This window comes from Coloeus monedula, assembly GCF_965178545.1.
Source record: "Coloeus monedula genome assembly, chromosome: 1".
In the NCBI taxonomy this organism is placed as follows: Eukaryota; Metazoa; Chordata; class Aves; order Passeriformes; family Corvidae; genus Coloeus; species Coloeus monedula.
Window position 1 is genome coordinate 157,536,278 of NC_138781.1, and position 22,519 is coordinate 157,558,796.

At 45.0% G+C, this 22,519-nt stretch overlaps 1 protein-coding gene across 4 annotated transcripts in view; it reads right to left on the reverse strand.

Moving 5' to 3' along the window:
- The window catches only part of TSNARE1 (t-SNARE domain containing 1), a 461,526-nt gene that overhangs the window by 396,865 nt on the left and 42,142 nt on the right, over positions 1–22,519 (reverse strand). For all 4 annotated transcript variants that reach the window (XM_082283165.1, XM_082283162.1, XM_082283164.1 and 1 more), the window contains exon 3: positions 19,972–20,022. The gene's annotated coding sequence lies outside the window, so the exon portion shown is untranslated. The remainder of the gene's footprint in view (positions 1–19,971; positions 20,023–22,519) is intronic.

Here is a 22,519-nt window from a genome sequence, read left to right on the forward strand (position 1 = left end):
TTGAAGGTCTCTTTCAGCCCAAACAATCCCATGATTCTATGACAAGAGCACTTCAAGATGTGAATGTGAGGGAAGCAGACAGCTTCTGGGTAAACCATCCAAAATTATTTTTGGAACACTTTGTTAAAGGCAATGAATTCAATAAGAGAATAACAGGGACAGATGCAAGCCCTCCTGCAGCACTGGTTCTTTGCCTCCCACCCTTGCATCCCTCCTGCAAAACTCTCAAGAACTTAAGAAATAATTGTAAAACGCTAAACTAATAATAACTGTATTGTAAAATGCTAAAAAAAAAATTGTAAAATGCTAAAAAAAAAAAAAAAAAGTAAAATTCTAAACTAAAACACAAGAAAAGGCCAAGTTGAATTACTGCATTTCAGATAAATGTTCATATTCATCTTCCCACTGTGCGCAGTGCTGAGCGCTCCTGGAGACGCAGATGAAGGGATTTCGGAAAGAACAAAAATGAGAGTGGTGAGGTACGGGAAGAATTGCCCAGAGAACTTCTGGCTGCTCAACCCCTGGAGGCCAGGTTGGGTGGGGCTTGGAGCAACCTGGTCTGGTGGAAGGTGTCCCTGCTCATGGCAGGGGGCTGGAAAAGGTCTTTTCCAACTCCAACCATTTTGTGGGGAGGGAAAAAAACTCAACATGGAAGTTTGTGATGAGCAATGATGGCAGATCTCTCTCAACATCCCAGAAGTGGTTTTGTGCTGCACTGGGAAAGGAGAGGGAGGTTCAGAACTGCAAAGTGAAGAGGAAGAGTCAGCAACTTCTCCACAGCCAGAACCACTTGCAAGCAACGAAAAAAATGGTTACAGAGAAACCTAAAGACAGCCTCTATTTTATAAACAAGAATAACACTGACCTACTTTCCAGCACACTCGCAAAGCTGCTGGAGATGCCACAATGAAAGGCACTGCAGAAACCTAAACACCACCTCAGATCCGCAGCAATAAGGTTATCGCTGAAATGCAGCAAGGCACTTTCTACAGTGAAGGTAACACATAATGGATCAAATAATACAGAGAGCTGGAAAACATTTTTTTTTTTTTTAAATATGTTTCTAAAAAGCATTCAGGACATACTCTTGCAGATGGTGCCCTAGCTCTTTTAATAATCACAAAAAGTAAAAGGAACTTCTTTACATAGCAAGGATTGTCTCTGGAAGAACCCCATGAGATAACCTGCACAGAGCTCAAATTATTAGCTTAAAATATGAGGATGAGCTGATCCAGCCAGGATTCACATCTATATGGGAATAAGGAATTAATCAGGTCTTGGGTGACTCAAAGGAAGCCCTCTGTGGTAAAATGGAGGAATGTAAAAAGAACAGAAATTTCCCTGGTGGAGAGAAAAAGAGGCCTTGGACACTGTACAATATATTTAGCTTTGCTAGGGAAAAATCAAAGCTAGGCTGTTGAGTTCTTTAGAAATAACTTGGTTTCTTGCTTGCATTCGTACAGCTACGCAAATGAAGCTCAAGCCTCCACCAAGATGTACATTAAAATTATTATTTCTTTTCAAAATGCTGAATTTGCCCTTACCATTTATAGAGACAAGTTTTCAAATCTTCTGCTGCAGCAGTTCCTCCCCACATTCCCACCGCCTATGAAAAGACTCTCTTTCCTCCAAATGGGAAAAGAAAGTCAATCTTTGCAGGATGGGGGCTTTGGTAAGCAAAATGGGAGCGTGTCTGCACAGATTACGAAAAAAAAAAGAAAAATTGGAGATAAAGATAGCAGGTCCATCAGGAAAGCTTTGAAAATGTGAAAAATAACCATCAGCTCTTGATTTCAAGAGCTCTATTGCACCAATCAGTAGGTACTTTCATTTCAGCCATAAGACCACCACCTGCCCAACCCTTTATATTTCTTCAGAAATCCTATTCAGACCTAAAAATGAAATCACAGAATCATAGAATAGGTTGGGTTGGAAAGACCCTTTAAAGGTCACCTAGTTTCAACCCTCTGCAATGAGCAGGGACATCCTCAACCAGTCCAGGTTGCTCAGAGCCCTGTCCAATGTCACCTTGAGAGTTTCCAGGGATAGGGAGGCCACACCTTCTCTGGGCAACCTGTGCCAGGGCCTCACCAGCCTCAGCATAAAAAAATTATTCTTAATCTCTAGTATAGATCTACCTTCCTTTAATTTAAAACCATTACCCCTTGTCCTATTGATATATACCCCACTAAAAACCTGTCCTCACTTTTTATGAGTTCCCTTTAGTATTGAAATGCCCCAGTAAAGGTCTCCTAAGAGAGAGGGCAATCAAGTCCTTTAAATAAGCAAGGGAACGTCTGGAATTAACCATTCAGAAGCCATCAGTACAAAGGAACACAGTCTGCAGTCCAGTAACACACAGAAACTTCGGCTGTTTCATAAGCAACACATCTCAAAGATGTTTTAAATCCCACAGACTCATTGGGAACAGCCAATTCTGCTCCCAGCAGGACCCACCCACCCTGTGAGCACCTGCACCTGGAACGGTGACCCCCAGCATGGGCTAATCCATCCCAACCAGGTCCCCCAGGCATCGACACCTCCAGGGGGTATTTTCCCATCCTCTGGACTGCTTGCCTGGCAATAACTCAAGCCACGGTGCTCCCAGTGCCCCTCCTCAGAGGCTATTTCACACCTTCATAGATCTAACTCTGAAGGCATTTTTCCTCCCAGTCTAATCTTCGGAAAAATTTGACAGCAATAAAAATGTAATAAACCAACCAGTCGGATTATATATATAGTGCAGTCTGAGGAAGATGAAAGGCTGTATTGTTAAGAGATATAATTCCAGAGGCTCCCACAGTGTAGCCTGTGCCTACACAGAGGAAGAAAAGGAACTGAAGCAGCTTATATTTTGTCTTATAAGTCGCCTAAAATAAACCCAGCTTCTGATCCTCGGCTCACATCAGGAGAACGGCACTGAGAAAGCCAATAAAGACCTGCCAAATATCTCATGAGGACAAAATACCTGTGTGTTCTACCCAGCTCTTGCCAATGCATCAAGTGAAGTGATATGGGGAAGGCAAAGGAGGACTGTGTGCTTGGAAATCAAATATTCAAGAGCAGAAGGAAACATCTCTGGAGTTATTCTGCTGGGTCATTTTGAAGAGAAATCACTGCCATCAGATTGTGATGAGCAGTAACTGTGTGGCTACAGTACCTCTGCAAATACTCTTAATTTCATTTATATTGGTAGACATTAAAATGCTCTTAATTTAATTTCTATTGGTAGACATTAAAAAAATGAAACAAACAATAAAAAAAATCTACTGTGCCTCAAGGAAGAAAAAATAAAAATTAAAAATTTAGCCATGAGGCCTGATCAAAGATAAATTGCAGCTTTTATAATAACAATAATAATTTATTCCACGGTGGCACTGGACAGCAGATGATGAGAGATGAGCAAAGGTCTCCACATGTCTGGATTTACACCAGGCCATTCCATCCACTGGGTTACTGGAGCAGCAATTAATCACTGCTGGAGAAGGGAGGCATCTTAAGAAAATCTTGAGGTTTCAGAAGTGAGTTGTAACACCTTTAGGAGAGCAGTTTGTCTCCTCAGGAGCTGAGACATCTTGAAAAAATGGTAACTTAGAAGATTTTAGCTTGCCTTTTTAGAGAAACTGCTGTCACCCTTTCATGTTAAGGAAAAACAAAACAAAATAAAAGAAAAACTCAACAAACCATCACAAGAAACTGTTTAGACCCACAAATTCAAATGCAACCAGCATTTACCAAAAAGATCAATGGGACACAACTGAAGACTGCTAAATATAATTTGACTGCAAAACTCTTGGAGCAAGAGGAAGAAGCTACCACATGACGTCAGAAGACATCTAAAGAAAACATCTCTTTTTTTGTTCATAATTTTCTGATGGCTGCCTCATCAACCCAGCAGCCACATTTGAAGCCCTGCTTCCAATTCTACTCAGAGAAATGAAAATTCCAGTCTGAGAATAGCTGTTCAAGAAATAAATCTCTTCAATAGCTTGATGGCAGAAGTGCAAGAAGGGTAATTTCACAGTTATCATCAGAGATGTTCCAGAGACCTGCCATTTCCTACTGAACACAGGGTAAATCTGTGCAGATCCTCTCCACGGGGTAGGGAGGAACCCCCTGATATTCTGCCCTAAAACAGGACAAACTCAGAGTCAAAGAGAAGTTTAGGTTGGAAACAAACTCTGGAAGTCTCTATGTCTGTTCTTCTCCTTGAAGCAGCTGCTGTTCAAACCCTGGCTACACTTTTGTTAACACAGGATGTGGTTGGCCTTCTCTGGCACAGGGAACTCTGCTGACTCACATTCGGATTTATATTTACATCCTTCACTAAACTTGGACTTAAAAATTCACCAGTGTGGATTTTTGGGCAAAGAATGACCTTCCAGTAAACCACCTGGAGGTTAAATCACCACCCTCTGTCTTCTCACTGTTGGGGCTTGCTTTGGCTCTGAGTCCTCCTGGTCATCACTTTTTGCCATCAGTTGATTCCTTAATACTCTCACACAAAAATAACTTTCCCCAGTCTTTACAGACTAGTTCCTCAGATCATGGAACTAATATTTCATCTTTATTATGTGGGCAAGGGCAAAGAGAAGATCCTGCAAAGTTTTGACTACAAAAAAATATATAAAAGTTCATTCAATTCAGATTAGAAGCTCAACTACATCCATATGTTTTTATTTTCTTTCTTCTTTTTCTCCCCCAAATCCAGAATTCTACACATATAAAGGCTCTAAAAAAAGTATATTGAAACAAACAAAAAAATATTGTACGAAAGAACTTGTACTGAATTAAAGTATTCAGGAAGAAAAATAATTTCACCAGTGGAACAGTAGTTTTAAGAATCCATGTTCTGGTTCACTTCACTTAAAACCAGGCAGCTGCTTTAACAGTCACCCACAAAGATGACGGAGAACCTGAAAAAGTGAAAGAAGGGCAGCATGATGGGAGAGAAAAGTTGAGAGAATCAGAGTGTAAAGTAAAATATATTTTGAAGAAGCTTCCACAAATGTATTGATTTAAAAAAAGATCATGGAAGCCACGTCCCATTCCGCAATATAATATCCTCATTCTTCATTCTTGACTGGCACTCAGTTCCTTCCCCTGGAATCCCTTCTAAAACAAAGCAGCATGACATGATCACAGAAGGTTAGAAAAAGGCCACACGAATTCTCATCTCCACTCAGACCTTCAGATGGAAGGAGGATCTCAACAATTGTTATCTGATGATGTATTTGAAAACACATTAAAGAATTAAATGCAGCCAAACAAAAAATAATGATCACTGAGCAAAGGATGCTGGAAGAGGAACAACGACGCCAACCAGGAGATTGATTTTGTGTCATCTTTTACACAGAGAAGAATATTACAAAGAGGAAGTTTGACAGACCAGATAAATTTGTGTTGGTTTGACTCTTCCACCTACAATCAAATACTCATGATCTATGGAGAAAAGCCAGATAAGGGGAGAACAGAAGGAGAACAGGAAAAAAAAAAAAAAAACAACACAGCACCAGCCCCAAAAATGAAAATCTGTCCTAATAAAGATCTGAATAATAAAGGTTTTTTATGAAAATAAAAATAAGAAAAAAAGCCTTTACACTAGATAGAGAGATAGCAAGTAATTAAAAGGAAATTTCATCCTACATCAACTCAGAAACTTTGTTTTCCCAAGCCCTTGGAGGGCATCTCATCTGGGAAGCAAAGCTCAAAGGTCTCAGCTTAGTCCTTCTTGACAGCACTTCAGAGCAAAAGCCCTTGGGGAACCAGTTTCCTTCTCTATGAATTGGTAACATCAGTACTTGACAGTCCTCCAGAAGCTCCCTGAGGGAAAAAAAAAAAAAAAAGGAAAAAAAGAAAAGCTGATTTTGGTTCCATCATTCAGCAATACACCAGAAGAAATTCTACAAGTCCATGTGGAGATCCACTCCCACATGAGAATTATGTTTTGCAGCACACTTAAACACCATCTGCAAGAGAGATAAGGAACTGGAAGACACTCACAGAGCTTCAGAACTCAATCATCAGTCATCCTCTCTCTCTAAAACTAACAAGTGCTAAAAAGCCACACCAAGAGGGTGCAGCAAAGATGTGGGGCTGATTAATAATTAATCAATAAACACTTCCCAGTCCTGCTTGGGTTGACAAAGGAAGAATGAGCCCAGGGGGCAGAGGAAAGCCCTGTGTCATGGAAGGAAAAGGGTGAGCAATGCAAGGTTAACACACATTTTGCCCACAAACTTGACACCCACGTATTGCTCCAAGCCCCATCCAACCCGGGACTGTTCAAGGCCAGGTTGGACGGGGCTTGGAGCAACCTGGTCCAGTGGAAGATGTCCCTGTCCATGGCAGGGGTGTTGGAACTGGATGATCTTTAAAGTCCCTTCCAAAACCCAAACCATTCTGTGATTCTATGATTACGTACATACGCAGTTCAGACTTCACCCAAAGGCCTTTACAACATTAGATGATTTTTTTTCCCTTTTATTTTCATGGAATCTGCATTAGATCCTGTGGTTTTAGGCCGAAAGCATCAGCGCAGAAATTATTTCACAGCTATTACAAGGTACATTACACTAATTAGGACACACATTATGGCCTGCTCTGTGTCCTGTGATAAATCACACAGTGCCATGGTCTGGGGTAAACATTGCCATACATCTCTGGACACTACTGCATGTTTGACCACTTCCATAAATACAATTGTTTCTGTGGTACAAGTATGACTGGCTACAGGGACTAATTTATCACCATTTTCTTTCAGCACATAAACAGCGTAGTAAATTCTGCAGCTTCCAGGGGAAGAAAAAAAAAAGAGGCAGCAGTGGGATTTCCTTCAGTGAAGTAGCATCAGTTGTATTTTTCCTGCAGTAACACACCAATTGTTCTTCATTTTCCAAAAATATACTCACTGTGTCATGACTAGTGTGCAGTCAGAGAGAGGTTTCTGGCTTTCAAGCTTGTCACACCTGAGAAATTGAGGTGAAGGGAGGACAGCAGGCTCAGGCTCACAGTTTCTACAGACATTGGTGGTATTATGAGCTTTTCTTCCAACTATCCCCACACAAGTTTGTTCATACACAAAAGCTCCATCTCAGAGGTAAGCCTTATCATTCCATCAAATGTGCTGAATTTCACACACTGTTCAACAAATATGGGAGGGGGAGAAATGCTGACAAAATGAGCAGAGGTTGGAAGCTTAACGTCCCACACACACATCAAATGTGCCACCATGAGCCCGGCACGCTTTTCCTGGGGAAGAAGTCTTTATTCCAAAATGCTCAGGCTCCATCTAGAGCAATTGAGACAGTTTTATAGGCTGTGTCCTCTCTGGGACAGAAAAACCAGAGCTGGAGCACCACCTGGGAGTCAGGGCATCACCCAACTAGAGCAGCATGAATGGGTCCTGGGACTGGAAGAATTTAATTTCATAATTAGTTAAACAAACTTAGTGTAGTGTCTCAAGCACACAGCATCCATTGACTCACTGTCCTCCAGTCCATCCATCCAAAAAGCAGTAAAAAAATGCATGGACAAAAGAAAAGTTCCACCACCAAAATTCAGAAAGCAACAGCAACTTTGCCTCCAGGTCTGCCTTACCCAGAGTGAGACTTGAGAGAGCAACAAAGGATAGTTCAAGCTCCCAGGAAAGCCACCAAAAAAAGAAACAGCTTTTATATCATGCAAATGACAAAGGGAAGGAGACAAGGTGTTTTGAAAGGGGACCAGAACATCTTGTATCGACATGGAACCCCAATTCAGCAGGAGACAACCTGACAGGCAGATGTGACAGCACAGAAAGGAGACCAGACAGAATGAGACAGCTGCTTAAAACTTCAAAGGATTGTGATTATGGCTTAGATCCTACACAGGTATGGCCTGGAAAAAAAGGACAATAAAGGACACCTCCATGTTTCAAAGTTTTGAGGGGTATCTCAGAGAGGTCTATGGCCTTTGGCAAGTTTAAACAACAGGACGCTGGTTAGCCCACACTGGAAATGTGGTAGGATATGTACCATTAAAACCCCCTCGATCCCAGTGGGAACCTTCTTCCATGAACCAAGAATGAGGAGGATCCCTGGAGCTGTCTTGTGCAGGAGACAACACAAACCAGCTTCCACAGGCTGGTGGGATGGGACTTCACCACACACAATATGAGCAAACATGTACAGATTTGTTCTTCAGACCTAAACAGATTTCTAAGAAGTCTCCTCTGTGTGTTTTTACCTGAAGATTCTTTGCATTGTGACTGCAGTCAGATTAACATTTCCACTACACTGAATTTGACAGTCAAGAGAGATGAATGTCAGCAGCCCAAGCAAGCAGATCAGTCAATGCACAAAACCCAGATAGCTCAACATGAACAAAAGCCAAAAAGTGTTAAGCTCTGCTGCCACTCCATTTCCACTCCTTACTGGCATTTCAGAGCTCAGCCATGCCTTGTATCACTATTAAATGGGAATATTTCAAAAGGTGCTGCATCAACAACTGAGAGTGGAGCTGTGTGGCACAACTATAGCAGCAAGCCCTTGGCTTGCCCAAAGGACCAAAGTCCTTCAGAAAGGTGTCAAATAGGGCTTCAGCAGGACAGAACACCAAAGCTCATCCTATTAATAGCCAGAGAAGTGCCCAACCATGAACAATCACCTGATATCCTGAAACAACCCTGCTGCAGGCACTCCCATATGTAACGGGTCAGCAAACCCTATATCCCAACTCAAGGGGAAGAGCAAATTCCAGATTAGAACAATGGGAGGGGATGGAAAATAAGGATGGGCACCCTCCCATCATGCCCAGGTGAGGAGGCTGGACCACACAGGCAACAGCCACAGCAGTAGAATAATGGAATCACACAACATCCTGAGTTGGAAGGGACCCATGAAGATTATCAAAGTCCATCTCCTGGCCCTGCACAGGACACCCCAAGAATCCCACTGTGTGCCTACAGATGTACCAAAGCATTCTTGCACACACATACCAGTCCTAAAAAAACAGCACTGAAAGTTAGGATAGCAGCTTCCAGCTTCTCTTTCCCAGACACCCTAGAGACTCATATTACTTCCTCGATTACTTTGAGGGAAGAGCCAAGAAAAACAAGGCTGTGGTCCAGACATCTCTGCTGAGCCCACAGGGAAGACTGGACAGTGGTTAGAGGATTGCAGACCAGGAATTTGTTCAGAAAGAGAAAAATCCACAGCCTCAGACCTCCCACAGGAGCTGAGTTCTTTCCTGCTCTGTATAAATTTATGTTGTGTCCAGCTTCAAGGCAGAAGTGGCCAAGTTATGACATGCAGGAGGAAATCGAGCCAACAAGACACCACTGTGCACTGTGCCGGTGTCTGAAGGAAAGAGTTAGGGCTGGGCAGCCCTTCTTGGCTCAGGCAGGCACTGAGCAGATTCCTGAGTGTCCCACTGTGTGTCCAGCTTGGAGCATCTCCCTCAGCACCTCCAACCACTTCATTCCACCTGTTCTTCCTCAGGTGGAGGAGATGAAAAACCTCTGACATGAAGCCAACACACGGTGGAGGCTCAGCAAACTTAAACCACGGAACACACACTGCCATGAGCCAGAGGCAAAGGAGTTCATAAAATAACACTTTGCCACAGACAGCCAGGCAGAATGAGATGATCTTTAAGGCCCCTTCCAACCCAAACCATTCAGTGATTAAGAGCCCAATTTTCTCCCATGAGATGGGCTAAACCAAAAAGAAAGGTATGAAGATCTGGACCTGGAGATGCAGCCACAACAGCATAACCTGAAACAGCTTTGTCTTCATCATAACCCCACTACAAGATATCCAAGATGCTGGCTGAGGACGTGCAAGGAATTGAGACTTTTCCAGCAACTTTAAAAATTCACTAACAGCAATTCCAAAGAGTGCCGAACTCTCACCAACTAAAAAAAAAGAGAGTGGGTACTCACTAAACCTCGCAAATTTCTTTTTCTGACTCATATGCTCCCCGATTTCCTCCCACAGAGGACAAACCCTCCCAATTTTCCATTTGAGCAGCGGGATCAAAAAGCTCATACAACCACATGTACAAACAAAGCGGCCCTGTAGCAACATCTCTGCTCAGAAGTGACATTAAGTGCCACCAGTAAAGCTATTCTTTTATCTGAAGGTCTGTGGGACATACAGATATTTCATGTATTAAAATAAAGGTGCAATTACTTTAAGTAAATAGGTGTAGAGTTTTTAAAAGACTGAGTATTTTATAGCAAGGCTCAGGGTTTCCTCTGAACATCTGCAGGCAGAAACAGGACAAAAAAAAAGCCACCGGAGAACTTAATCATAAAAGACAGAAAAGTCAAAGTTAGTTTTATCCAGGTCACGACTTTTCAAAAGTTGGGATTTGGTTTGCTTTGCTCTCATTAGAGGGAAATGTTACTGCAGAAACCATGGAAAAATGATGGGTGGGTTCACAGCTCAGGTCTGTGCCAGTGCACTTCTCCTTGGATAACATCAGATCCTTGCAAACCCTGTCAGAGCATTGCCAAAGCTGATTTAACGGGGTGTGACAGAGCCAGAAAGCTCTTCCCCATCAAAATCAGTTAGGACATAATAGAAAGTCTATCAACTTTCAGTCCTGTAAATACTCACTTTCAAAAGCTATTGTAAAATACAGTCCTTTGGGTTTTTGAAGGAGAAAACTGTTTATTGCTTCAATACCATGAGTCAACTTCTCTACTACCCAACTTTCTTCCTCCTCTTGTTCTCTTATAAATAAGTACAAACCCACGTTTTAAGAGTATATTCCAAATAACCCATCAGCCTGTAGATTGTCCTCCCCCCACCCATATTCATCTCTCACCATATTTAAGTACCTGCTAAATTAGACAGTAAAGGTTTGCTTTGAATAATGGCTACCCTATAGCAGGAGCAGAGACTACATAAGTTACTATAAATAGAGTTCTTCAAAGACAATTTGAGCTCTTTATCAGAAATGTCATTTGTCAGAGTGGTTGTGAGAGAAAAAAATCACTTAGTCCATCCAAAGCCAACAGTCTCTGCAGGGCAGGTCTGGGAAAACTTCACCTCAGCCAAGGAAGAGCATTTAGAATCATGGAATGGTCTGGGTTGGAAGGGACCTTCAAAACCATCCAGTTCCAACCCCCTGCCATGGGCAGGGACACCTCCCACTAGGCCAGGTTGCTCAGAGCTCCATCCAAACTGGCCTTGGACACTCTAAGAACCATTTTCTTCTAAAAATCCCCCATTTCATTGACAAGAAAGGTGGGGAGAAACTTTTCAGCAGGGTTTGTTGTCATAGGACAAGGGGTAATGGTTTCAAGCTAAAAGAAGGATGATTAAGATGAGATTAAGATGAGATACCATTTTGGCAGTAAAACACTTTAAAAGGCTTCCCAGAGAGGTGGTGGATATCCCATCCCTGGAAACAGCACAGGTCAGGCTGGACAGAGCTCTGAGCAACGTGATCGGGTTGAAGATGTCCCTGATCATTGGACTTGGTGACCTCTAATGGCCCCTTCTAACCTGAACTATTCTATGATTCATGTCTTGTAGACTTTTCCAGCATTGACCCCTTTGTTTATCCTGCTTTCACTGTAGACATGGTAGGGAAAGGAAAAGGAAGGAAGGGGAAAAAAAGAAAAATAGAATGGCAGGAAGGAAGAAAAGGGGTGAAAAAAAGCATCAAACACAGGGTTTTTCTTGTCCAATTTAAGGGTCAGAGAAAGAATAGAAATACCACCCTTCCCTTAACTGGCACTGGGAGGATATGGAGCTATTTAAAAATACAGTGATATGCCAAATGTGCTAATTCCTACAAAAATCAATGTCCCCAGATGCAGGTTTTTTTTTCATCAATAGAGGTCTTGCACATGCTTCAGTTAACTGAGCTTTGGTTGATACATGACGTAATTTTACGTATTTTTGTCATAAAAATGCCTCTGGTGTGACAAAAGGCTGGTTCTAAGTGCAGGGGAGGAAACAGACTGTTTGATGCTCCTGGCAACAGCTTAACGGGAAAGCACAGATATTTTAAATTGCTTTTTAATCACTTCTAGATATTTCACCCCCCAAATTGTAACGACTTCCTGAACAACTGCACCTTATTGGGAATGAGCAATGCCAGCAGGCACAGACAATATTTTGCATTTGACAAAGGTGCTCTGATCCCAGTGAGGCCTTTGGAATAATATTCACACACAAGACACTGAAGTTGAGTGCCTTTTCAATTCTCTGTTTGCAGGGTTTTTTATTTATTTCTGCATTTATTTATTTCTGCATTTATTTATATGTTCTGATTAAAAAACAAAATTGATAGATTTCTTTATCTGCTTCCCCGTTGCTCTCTCAAAACAGACAGAAAACACTTTTTTCTAACTCAAAATACAGTCCTAACTCAAAAGTTTCCAGGACAAGATTCTTCGTGGCTGGCCAGCTTGACCCCGAGCAGATCATCTCAGGCAATTACATTGCTGAGGAGACTGGGGCTGACGACATAAACCAACCTGCAGCACAACTTTAAAACAACATGGATTCAAAACATCTTGAAATGCTGAAATGCTCTCCCTAAGTGACAGGCACCGTGCCATGGCCTCTCCCCTTCATTATCCTGACCCTCCTTGACTTTATGAACTCTCCTGCCCTGCTATAGGTTGTAGCTATCTGGAAAATGAGAGTGGGAAGCTAAGCTGAGTTGGGAAGTCACAAAGAATTTCAAAGTTTCATCAGCAGTTCAAATTTTATAGAAAATCTGTCATTTTAAAAGAGAGTGATGCCCTTCCCCTTGAAATTCAAACAAGAGATTTGGATAGTGCCACAGGGTTTCCTTCTCTTACTGTTTGATATTGGGTGAGTACTGGAGACCATTCCTGTGCAATCACTGCTTGTTTGCCTTCCCTCTGCTCTGTAGCTGCCAACACAATCCTCTTCCAAACCTACACACAGCTCAACATTGTGATCCATCTCCGAGGGATGCTGATCACAATGTTGAACTGTGTGTAGGTTTGGAAGAGCATTTTGTTGTTGGAATTAGATGATCTTTAAGGTCCCTTCCAACCCAAAGCATTTTATGGATTCTGAGATTCCCAGAGTGCCTGCTCTAACACCACCCCTTACATGGTATCTCCATTTTTACATACTGTGAGAGGACAGAAAAAAAGAGGAAAGATCCCAACCATGGCTCCATAAAAAAACCTCAATTTTGCAGCAAGCAAGCTGGAAAGCTGCCATTTCATTCAGCTGAAGGATGAATACATTCAGTCTTTTGGATCTCTAAAGGCAGAAGTAACTCACATCAGCTTCTTCCTCTCTGCTCAGGCAAAATAAAGGGACATCTGGATTTACCTCTTTTGCAGGTACCTTGCACAACACCAGCTCTAGGCTGTCATCCCAAACCAGCACAGGACCCTGCCTGTGTGAGGAGGAGATGTTTTTAAAACACACCAAAAAAAATCCAAATCTGGCCATGGGGAGCGAACAGAAAGCTGCAAGGCCCAGGGATGCAGATAATTCAAAATATACTGATGTGCCCTGAAAAATGGAGGCTGCAGCCAAAATGCCCAGCCTGACACAGGACAGATTCACTGGCAGCTCGCTGCAGAAATTAAGGTGTTTGCACAGATGTGTCTGCCTTAAGACAAGGAGGCACCTGCTACTGATTGCGGGACCTGGGTTTCTGTAAATTCCAAGTCAAAAGAGAAAATATAATCCTTCTCCTTTAAAAACTAGATGCATAAATAAATCAAGTTAAATCCTCAATCCCCATCGCAGAATCCCAACTAGAAGTTGACTGCCATTTGATAGAAGGAGAGCAAGGACAGCTTCATCTTCCCCCCACCCCACTTTAGCAGCACAATAGGACATTGATAGGCTGGAAAAGAGGTGCTGCCATAGTGTGAGATGTGGGAACAACATTAATTTCTAGATCCATGTGTTTTCAGGTGCTGGTGCTTTGTCCAAACGCCTGCACAGTACAGGAAAGCTTCCATCAATCCCTTAATATGCAGTGGAAATTAATCTCATTTTTTGAAGATTAAAAACATCCAGGAGTTGTCCTTAGCAATAGCTACTGCAGTAACTATAATTTCACTTCCCTGTATTCTCCCCACATCTCAAAGAAAAAAAAACATCATAGAATCATAGAAGAGTCTGGGTTGAAAGGGACCTTAAAGAAAATCTTACTCCAACCCCCTGCCATGGGCAGGGACATCTTCCACTATCCCAGGTTGCTCCAAGCCCTGTCCAGCCCAACCTTGGACACTTCCAAGAATGGGACAGCCACAGCTTCTCTGGGCAACCTGTGTCAGGGCCACATCACCCTCGGAGGGAAGAATTTCTTCCTAATCTCTAATCTAAGTCTCTCTTCTATCAGTTTAAAGCCTTTCCCTCTTGTCCTGTTACTCCAGACCCTTGTCCAAAGCCCCTCTCTGGCTTTCTTGTAGCCCCTTTAGGCACTGGAAGGGGCTCTAAGGTCTCCCTGGAGCCTTCTCTTTTCCAGGCAGAACAGCCCTAACTCTTTCATCCTGTCTTCCTAGGAGAGGTGTTCCAGCCTTCTGATTAGAAATCCTTCCTTAACACCCAGGTTTTCCCCATCTGAGGAGCACTCCCAAATCACAAGAAACCCTCTTCCCATGTGGTGCATGGCAGACACCTCCCACAGCCAGACAGCAGCGCTCGCATCCAACAATGGAGACCTTCCCTCTATTTGCATGCTCACCTCTGCCAAAAGCAAAGCACGCTGCTCAAGTGGGAGAACACCTTCCTACTTCTTCAGGGAAGACCAAGGAATTTGTGCAGATCCCTGGTTACTTGGAGGCAGCATTTCTCAAGGAAGACAACCAAGGGATCTCAGAGCAGCAACTCTTTCAGTGCTAAGGAGATTAGGACGGCGGCCCAGGGAATCAGCAATCCCAGCACACCACATCCACACAGCTTTGCCCACGGCTGTCACTTTGAGGAGAGTTTGCCACAAAACCAGCACAGAGATTATCTTGTTCTCTTGCAGGATTGAGATGCAGGGGAAAAGCAGCAAGACGGGAGCCGCAGGCTTTGTGGAGGCGAAGCCAGCTCTGCTCACTGAGCAGGGACCACCACATGGAGGAAATCTGGCCAGAAACCACCCCAGCGCTGGAATGCAGGCCAAGAAACTGGTTTGAGAAAACACAAAATGTGCCAGCAGCCTGATGACAGTGCCCATTTGCTCTGGGGGGGGGGGGGTGCACTGAATGCCAGGACATCCCAATGAAGGCAAGCGTGGGTAGTTATCAGATCAAGCCGCCACTCAGGGAGAAGGTTTTGTGGGTCACCACAGCGCTCACATCACATGCTGACAGCTGGCAGAGCCACACAAGGGTGTTGCATAATGGCTCCTTTTCCTTTCCACACGCGCTCAATGGCATCTCGCAGAGAGGTGTCACAACCAGGAATCACGTGTGTGGTGAGGACACGGAGCAGCTCACTGGGAGGGGAGCAATGGCAAGCCAAGTCCACCACGAGTCCACACAGAATCATGGAATTGCTTAGGTTGGAAAAGACCTTTAACATGGTCCAACCATTAACCAAGCATTGACTGCCAAGGCCACCACTAAGCCATGTCCCCAAGTGCCACATCTTGCACACCCATTAAATCCCTGCACTTCCTTGGGCAGCCTGTCCCAATGCTTGACCACTCTTTCAGCAAAGCAATTATTCCTAGTATCACATCTAAACCTCCCCTGGCACCACTTGAGGCCATTTCCTCTTGTCCCATCACCAGCCCTGAGCCTTTTTGTGTGCCCTTGGACAAACAAAGCCCCCAGTTCCTTCACACCCCTAAAGGCAAAATCAGCACATGGTGGAACAGTTCATGAAAAACAGCATTTGTGAGGGTCACCACTGACACCCGAAAAGATCAGAAGGATGGGGACAAGGACAAAATGCAAAGAGATCTAGCAAGGAACTGGGTGCAATGAGGACATCAACACATGGATGTTACATCTCCATTTGTTTTAACCGACAGAGGTTTATTTTATGGATAGTTGTGTGCACACAGAACTATTTTTATGACTGATAAAACCACAACTTTTCCAATTACTATGCCTCAAACTGAAAGCACCAATAACCAGTCAGAGACAAAGACAGAAAACCACTTAGTGGTACACGAAAAGTTTGAGTAGTGAAGCTGATGCTGGACACAAATGCAGGCACAAGCTTAGCCCCAGTCAACCTCTTACTTGCATCACCTGAATGGCTGAAATACAGGTCAGGCCAGTTGAACGAAGTCCCCAGGGGGGGCCTTCTGGTCTACTTAGCAAGGAGTGGCCTCTCCAGACCTCAGCAGCCTCCGGCAAACACTTGGTGATGTGGATGAAGGGCTGGGGCCAGGGCTTGTGCCCTGTGCAGCCCTTCCAGCAAAAGTGCCCTCACCAGTGCTCACTTGGCACAGAGCATCAAAAAGCTAAAAACAACTGCACTGCCTGGACTTCCAGGGTACCAGGAGGTGAAAAAGAACAAATCTGAGCAGGAAGAGACTTGGACTCTCTGCTGCAGTGATGCCCTTCCGTAGCTGTGCTCTCAAAGCAACACATGTGGCTACCAAACAGCGAGACTTTCAAGAGCATCCTGCACCCAAACTAGAGCTGGGGTTACTCTTCCCAAAGAGTTTCCACCCACTTTCCTCATCATGCAGGCAATAGACAGGGAGAGCACCAGACCCCTTGTACAAATGGAGTGGGGAGAGGGCAATTAATGAGTGTGAAAGAGCACAAAGACAACACAGGAACAGTGACAGGGCTGGACAGGTCAACAAATTGACAGGGGTTAAAATGTCAACACAGCCAAGGACCACCATGACAGCTGGGGAGAGAGATCCTGACCCCAGCCTGGCTGACACCATCAGTGCAGCTCTCGAAGCACCACACGACTTTAACATTTATCACACTTGGTGCTCTTTACAATTTACACCACCACCACCAACACCCTGCACCGGCCTTGTGACTCCAGGTCCAGCAAGAGCAAGACTGATCACAGACAGAGAGATGCCACAACAGCTATTTCCCCCCTCACTGCTGAAACAATCTGCCCCATCACCTGGCTGACTACAGCTTTCTAACCCATTGGTCCAGGCTGCTCCCAGAGGCCACATTCCCATGTACCTGCTTCCTTCTGCCACACAGAAGAAACTGCACATGAAAGTAAGAGATGGAAAGGGAAAGCCATAGAGCTGAGAAAAGATGCCCTCAGCAAAATTTGTTTTAAGGCATGGCTAGCTCGTACTGAAAGCCAAATCCTCTAGTTTTCAGTCCAGACCCTTGCGGGAGGACAATTTATGTTCTCTCCAGCCAGACATGGTGCTGTGGGAGTACTCAGGGCAGCAGTAACACCACTAAAGCTCTTTGCTCAGTAGTGCTGTGAGGAGATCCAGGGGCAATGAGCACTGGTATTTAGGGAAACATCATGTGTATCAAAAGGGACACCCATCACACTGATTCAGCACCAGTGCCACCACAGGTGACAGGAGAGTTACACAAAGCACTGCTCGCTCCCCAAACACAAACCTTGTGGGGGATGAATCAGTTTCTGTCTCCAGGGACACCAAGGAGGAGTTCTGTAAATCTCCCATTCCTCCAAGGGGAGGTAAACGAGGTGGGAGGGCCAGAACAGTCCCAGAAAAAGCCAGTGGGACTTGGCTGTGGCTGTGCTGTCCACTAATGGATCTGCCACTGCTGAATCTGCTGCTGGAGCAAAAAGCAATTTCCCTGTGAGGGGACCAGTGAGCATTCAAGGGACACATGAACATCCCACCAGTGTGGCATGGGACCAGCATTCCCCTGCTTTCCTTTCCCAATGCCCAGGAGACCAACAGGGCTTTACCACCCTGGCAGGAATTTCCAAGATGAGGACCATGAAGTTAAACCCGAAGACCTACAGAACAATATGGTTCTCAGTGATTTCAGTGAATTTGGGGATGGGCTTTTTAGTAGAGCCTGTAGTGTCAGGGTAATGGTTTCAAACTGAAAGAAGGTAGAGGTTCAGGCAAGATAGAAGACATTTTTCTACCACAGGGGTGGTAAGACACAGAAACAGGTTGCTCACAGAGGTGGCAGGTGCCCCATTCCTGGATAGATTCAAGGTCAGGTTGGATGGAGCTCTGAGCAACCAGATCAAGTTGAAGATATCCCTGATCATTGAAGGGGAGTCGGATTTGATGACCTTCAGAGGTTGCTTCCAACCCAGACTATTCCATGATTCAAATTCTGCCCAGCATCCTTAAGCACCCAAGTTTCAAAACACAGCCATTCTCCATGTTTATTTTATTCCTGTGCATGGTTTGCTCTAGAGATCAAAGACATGGAACCAGCAAAGGTCCAGCACAATGAGAACACAGGGAGAACATGAAAATATGGCCAAAGTTCTGAGACAACTCTTGGATAAGGTTGCTTTCCATTGCATTGGCTTGGCACAGCCTGGTTTTAGGCAGCAGGGCCACAAAGATGGCTCCTGTGAGGAAGCTGCTGGAAGCTTCCCACCATGTCCAGCAGAGCCAATCCCTGATGGCTCTGAAGATGGACATGCTGCTGGCCAAAACTGGGCCAATGAGAGAGGTTGGTTACACCTCTGTAATGACAGATTTAAGAAGAAAATCAAAACAAAGTCACAAGATTTTGGATTCCAGTCAGAGAAGAGGAGGAGGTGAGAACATGTGAGGCAAACCAACATGGAGACACCAAGGTCGGTGGAGAAGGAGGGGCAGGAGGTGCTCCAGGCGCCGGAGCCGAGGTGCCTCTGCAGGCCGTGGTGCAGCCCATGGTGAAGCAGCTGTGCCCCTGCAGCCCCTGCGTCCATGGGGGATGCAGAGATCCATCCACAGCCCCTGGGGATCCACGGGGGATGCAGAGATCCACCCGCAGCCCGTGGGGATCCACGGGGGATGCAGAGATCCACCCACAGCCCCTGGGGATCCACGGGGGATGCAGAGATCCACCCGCAGCCCCTGGGGATCCACGGGGGATGCAGAGATCCACCCACAGCCCGTGGGGATCCACGGGGGATGCAGAGATCCATCCACAGCCCCTGGGGATCCATGGGGGATGCAGAGATCCACCCACAGCCCCTGGGGATCCACGGGGGATGCAGAGATCCACCTGCAGCCCCTGGGGGAGGTATCTGTGCCAGAGCGGGTGGATGCCTGGAGGAGGCTGTGATCCAGTGGGAGACCTGGTGGAGAGAGAGGGCCCTGCTCCCAGGCTGGAGCAGCCTGTCCTTGGAGCACTGCACCCCGTGGAAGGAGAGAGCCACGGCACAGCAGTTTTGGGAGGGCTGTGTGCCCATGGGAGGGGCTCAGGCTGCAGCAGGGGCGGTGTGGCTGCTGCTCCTGAGAGTGGACCCACGCCGGGGAAGTTCACAGAGAACTGTCTCCCGTGGGAGGGACCCCACAGCCTCACAGGGGAAGACTCCTCTCCCAGAGCAGTGGAAGGAAATCTCGGTGATGAACTGACCAGACCCCCGTGCCCTGTCTCCCTGAGCTATCTGTGGGAAGGAGGGAGGGCTGGGGGGTGGAAGGTGTTCTAAGGGCTTATTTTACTTCTCATTATTCTCCTCTGATTCTGTTAGTAATAATTTCACGTCGCAACTGAAGTTGAGCCTGTTTCGCCCTTGACATGTTTCTCCCGGTCCTTATCTCACTCATGAAGCATTCCTTAATTTTTTTTCCTTTTCCCTCCTCTGCTCAGCTGTGGCAGGAGAGGGTGAGCAAGTGGCTCTCGTGGGTGCCTGGCATTGGGCCAGTGTCAAACCATGCCATCCATATAAGTGAAGATAAAGCATTCCCTCCCCAGGCTCATCAACAAAAACTTCCATAAACCAGCTCTCTCTTTTCGCAACTCAGTCAAAAAGAGAATGAAACTCCTATAAAATGGAAGTCATGGAAAAAAAAAAATGTTCTCAAGGGCAAAATTTTATTTGCATCTGCCTGAGCCCCATCATTCCACATTCAGGTGGCCTTCTCCTGAAGAGATGCTCTTACCAGCTGCTTCCCAAGTCCTGCTCTCCTGGGCACACAAGACTTTCTTCTAATCTGGAAGAAAAAGCAAGACAACTGATAAGTACTGGGAAAAAAACTATTTCACTGTCATTGTTAAGTACATGGTGACCATCAGCACCAGGAACTCTGGTATCCCAACACAACCTGCAGTCTCTGAGCTGGGCTGTAGGAAAAGGTACAAAAAGAGCTGTTGGTTCCTCAAAACATAACTGCTGAGCATGGGAAACAGCACGTCCTTTTTAACAGAAAGTTGATATAAATCTTTAAAATTGCTAGAAGGTTTTAATATTTCCAGATTAGCAATGGTACAAAAGGAGGGGGTTGTAATTGTATGCAGGATGGCTGCAGAAATAATAAATAGCAAATAAAAACCTTCAGTAGAAAAGGAGAAGCACTTCTTTACATGTCCAGTCTTCTTTAAGATCCCAAACCTGCTGTGGGAGGAACACTCTGGCTACAATCCAGTTAAGCACTTTGTTGTGTCAGATTTGAGAGAACAGTTGGAGAACCCTGCTGAATCAAGGTCTTGGCATTTCCCACCAGCCGCTTGTTTCTCTCTCCTGCTGGCCTTCAAACACGTACACACGCTCCTACCTTCCAAGAATTTCCCATTTTAGTTTTTATTCTAGAAACAACACCTCTTGGCTACAAAAGCAGCCAATTCTGCTGCCACGAAAAAGCACGGGTGCAACCCCAAGAGGCAGGTCCTGCATTAGACGAGCACCAGGCAGCTCTCAGGAGCTCACAAAAGGCCTTTTAAATAATATGCCTACTTGCTTTGCTTAGTTAACACCAGCGAGGAAGCCCTTCTCACACTGCCTTCAGCTCTGGTCACTGTGGGCTGAACACTTAAAAAATCATTTTACATTAATAAACACTTCCTATATGAATGCTGTATACTTCCTACATACATGCTCTACACAGAAAGCTCAGTAAAAAAAAAAAATAAATAAAAAGGATGCAATTTCCCCAGAGAGAAAAATTCAGAGATAAAATTGGAGCAATGATTTATATCTGCCCAGAGCAGCAGAGCAGCAATCCCAGCCCTTGGTGACCTCTGTGCAAACACACCAAGCCAATTACACAGTGACAGAAGATTTTCCCCTCCTGGAGCAGCAGCTTCTTGTTGCTCGGAGTGAGAAACATCAGAAGGCAGTGCAACAAGTGAGTGTGTGTTACTGAGCAGGCTGGGGACAACCAGCCTCGAGGTTTAATCAAGATTTGGATCCAATTGTGTGAGGGGTTTTGTAAACATTGATCTTATTGAGTTGTTACATCTGGAGGATGTAATTCCCAACGACCTGCTCGTTTAACCTATGGAAATCACCACGGGGCAACTCAGCTAAGTCCTCCCACTCCATCCTCTCTTGTTTGCCAGGGTCTTTATTAGCAGATGAGTGCTAATCCACCTCATCCTTCAGCATCCTACACTTGGGACATGCCCAGCAGCACTTCCTTGTCCTTTGGCAAGATAGAACTAACAAGGAAAACACAAACTTTTTAAAGCCACCAGTCATAGCTGACAGCTGACAGAAGAAATGCTCTCATCTTCCTAGAGTGACAGAATAATTTAGGTTAGAAAATACCTTTCAGATCCATTAGTCCAACTACTAAGTACTGCCAAGACCACCACTAACCCATGTCCCCAAGTGCCACATCCACACATCTTTAAATACCTCCAGGATTGGTGACTCAACCTTGTCCCTGGGTAGCCTCTTCCAATTCTTGAAAAAAACCTCTCAGTGAGGAAATTTTTCCTAATATCAAATTTAAACTCCCCTGGTGCAAACTGAGGCAGTTTCCTGTTGTCCTGTCACCTGCTGCTTGGGAAGAGTGGGCAGGACATGGTGATGTGCAACCTCCCCATGCCCTTGTTCTGCCCAGGACATCCCAGTTCCAGCTTCTTGTTGAGCCACATCATCACTGCTCTGGTTATAAGGATTATTTTTCTGCTGGACATCACAGAGCCCCTTTCCTTCACCCTGTTTCTTTAGAAAGAAAACCAAACAACAGGGGCTGAGAGTTGGGAATTTGTGACTTCACAGCCATTCTTTTCTGCTCCAGGAAAAAAAAAAATTAGGAACAGTATGATGAGGAGCATGTAAGAGGTGAGTTTAGGTCTGGACTTCAACCATCACAGGCTCACTGTCCCTGTTTACTGCAGGATATTGCTAAGAGTAGCTAAACCCCAGATGACTCCAGCAGGAGAAAGAAATACAGCAGCAGGCACTTCAGGAGATCCAAACTCAGCTCATCCTACCAGTGCCCACAAGAACACTGTAATTCCAGATCCCATCTGCTCCCCAAAAGGGGAAGTTATCCCTCCTCCTGACACGTTTACAATGGGGAAACCACCTCAACACCCCAGCTGGTGCTTTGAGTCCTCCCCAATCTGCTCCACCTATGCTGTGCACTCCATCATCTGCTTGGAACTGAGATGGGAGCATCCTTTTTTTAACACCCCAAACAAATGCACCAGCTTAATGATTATACTTTGGGCTTTTTGGGGGGTTTTGCCTATTTTCGTCTT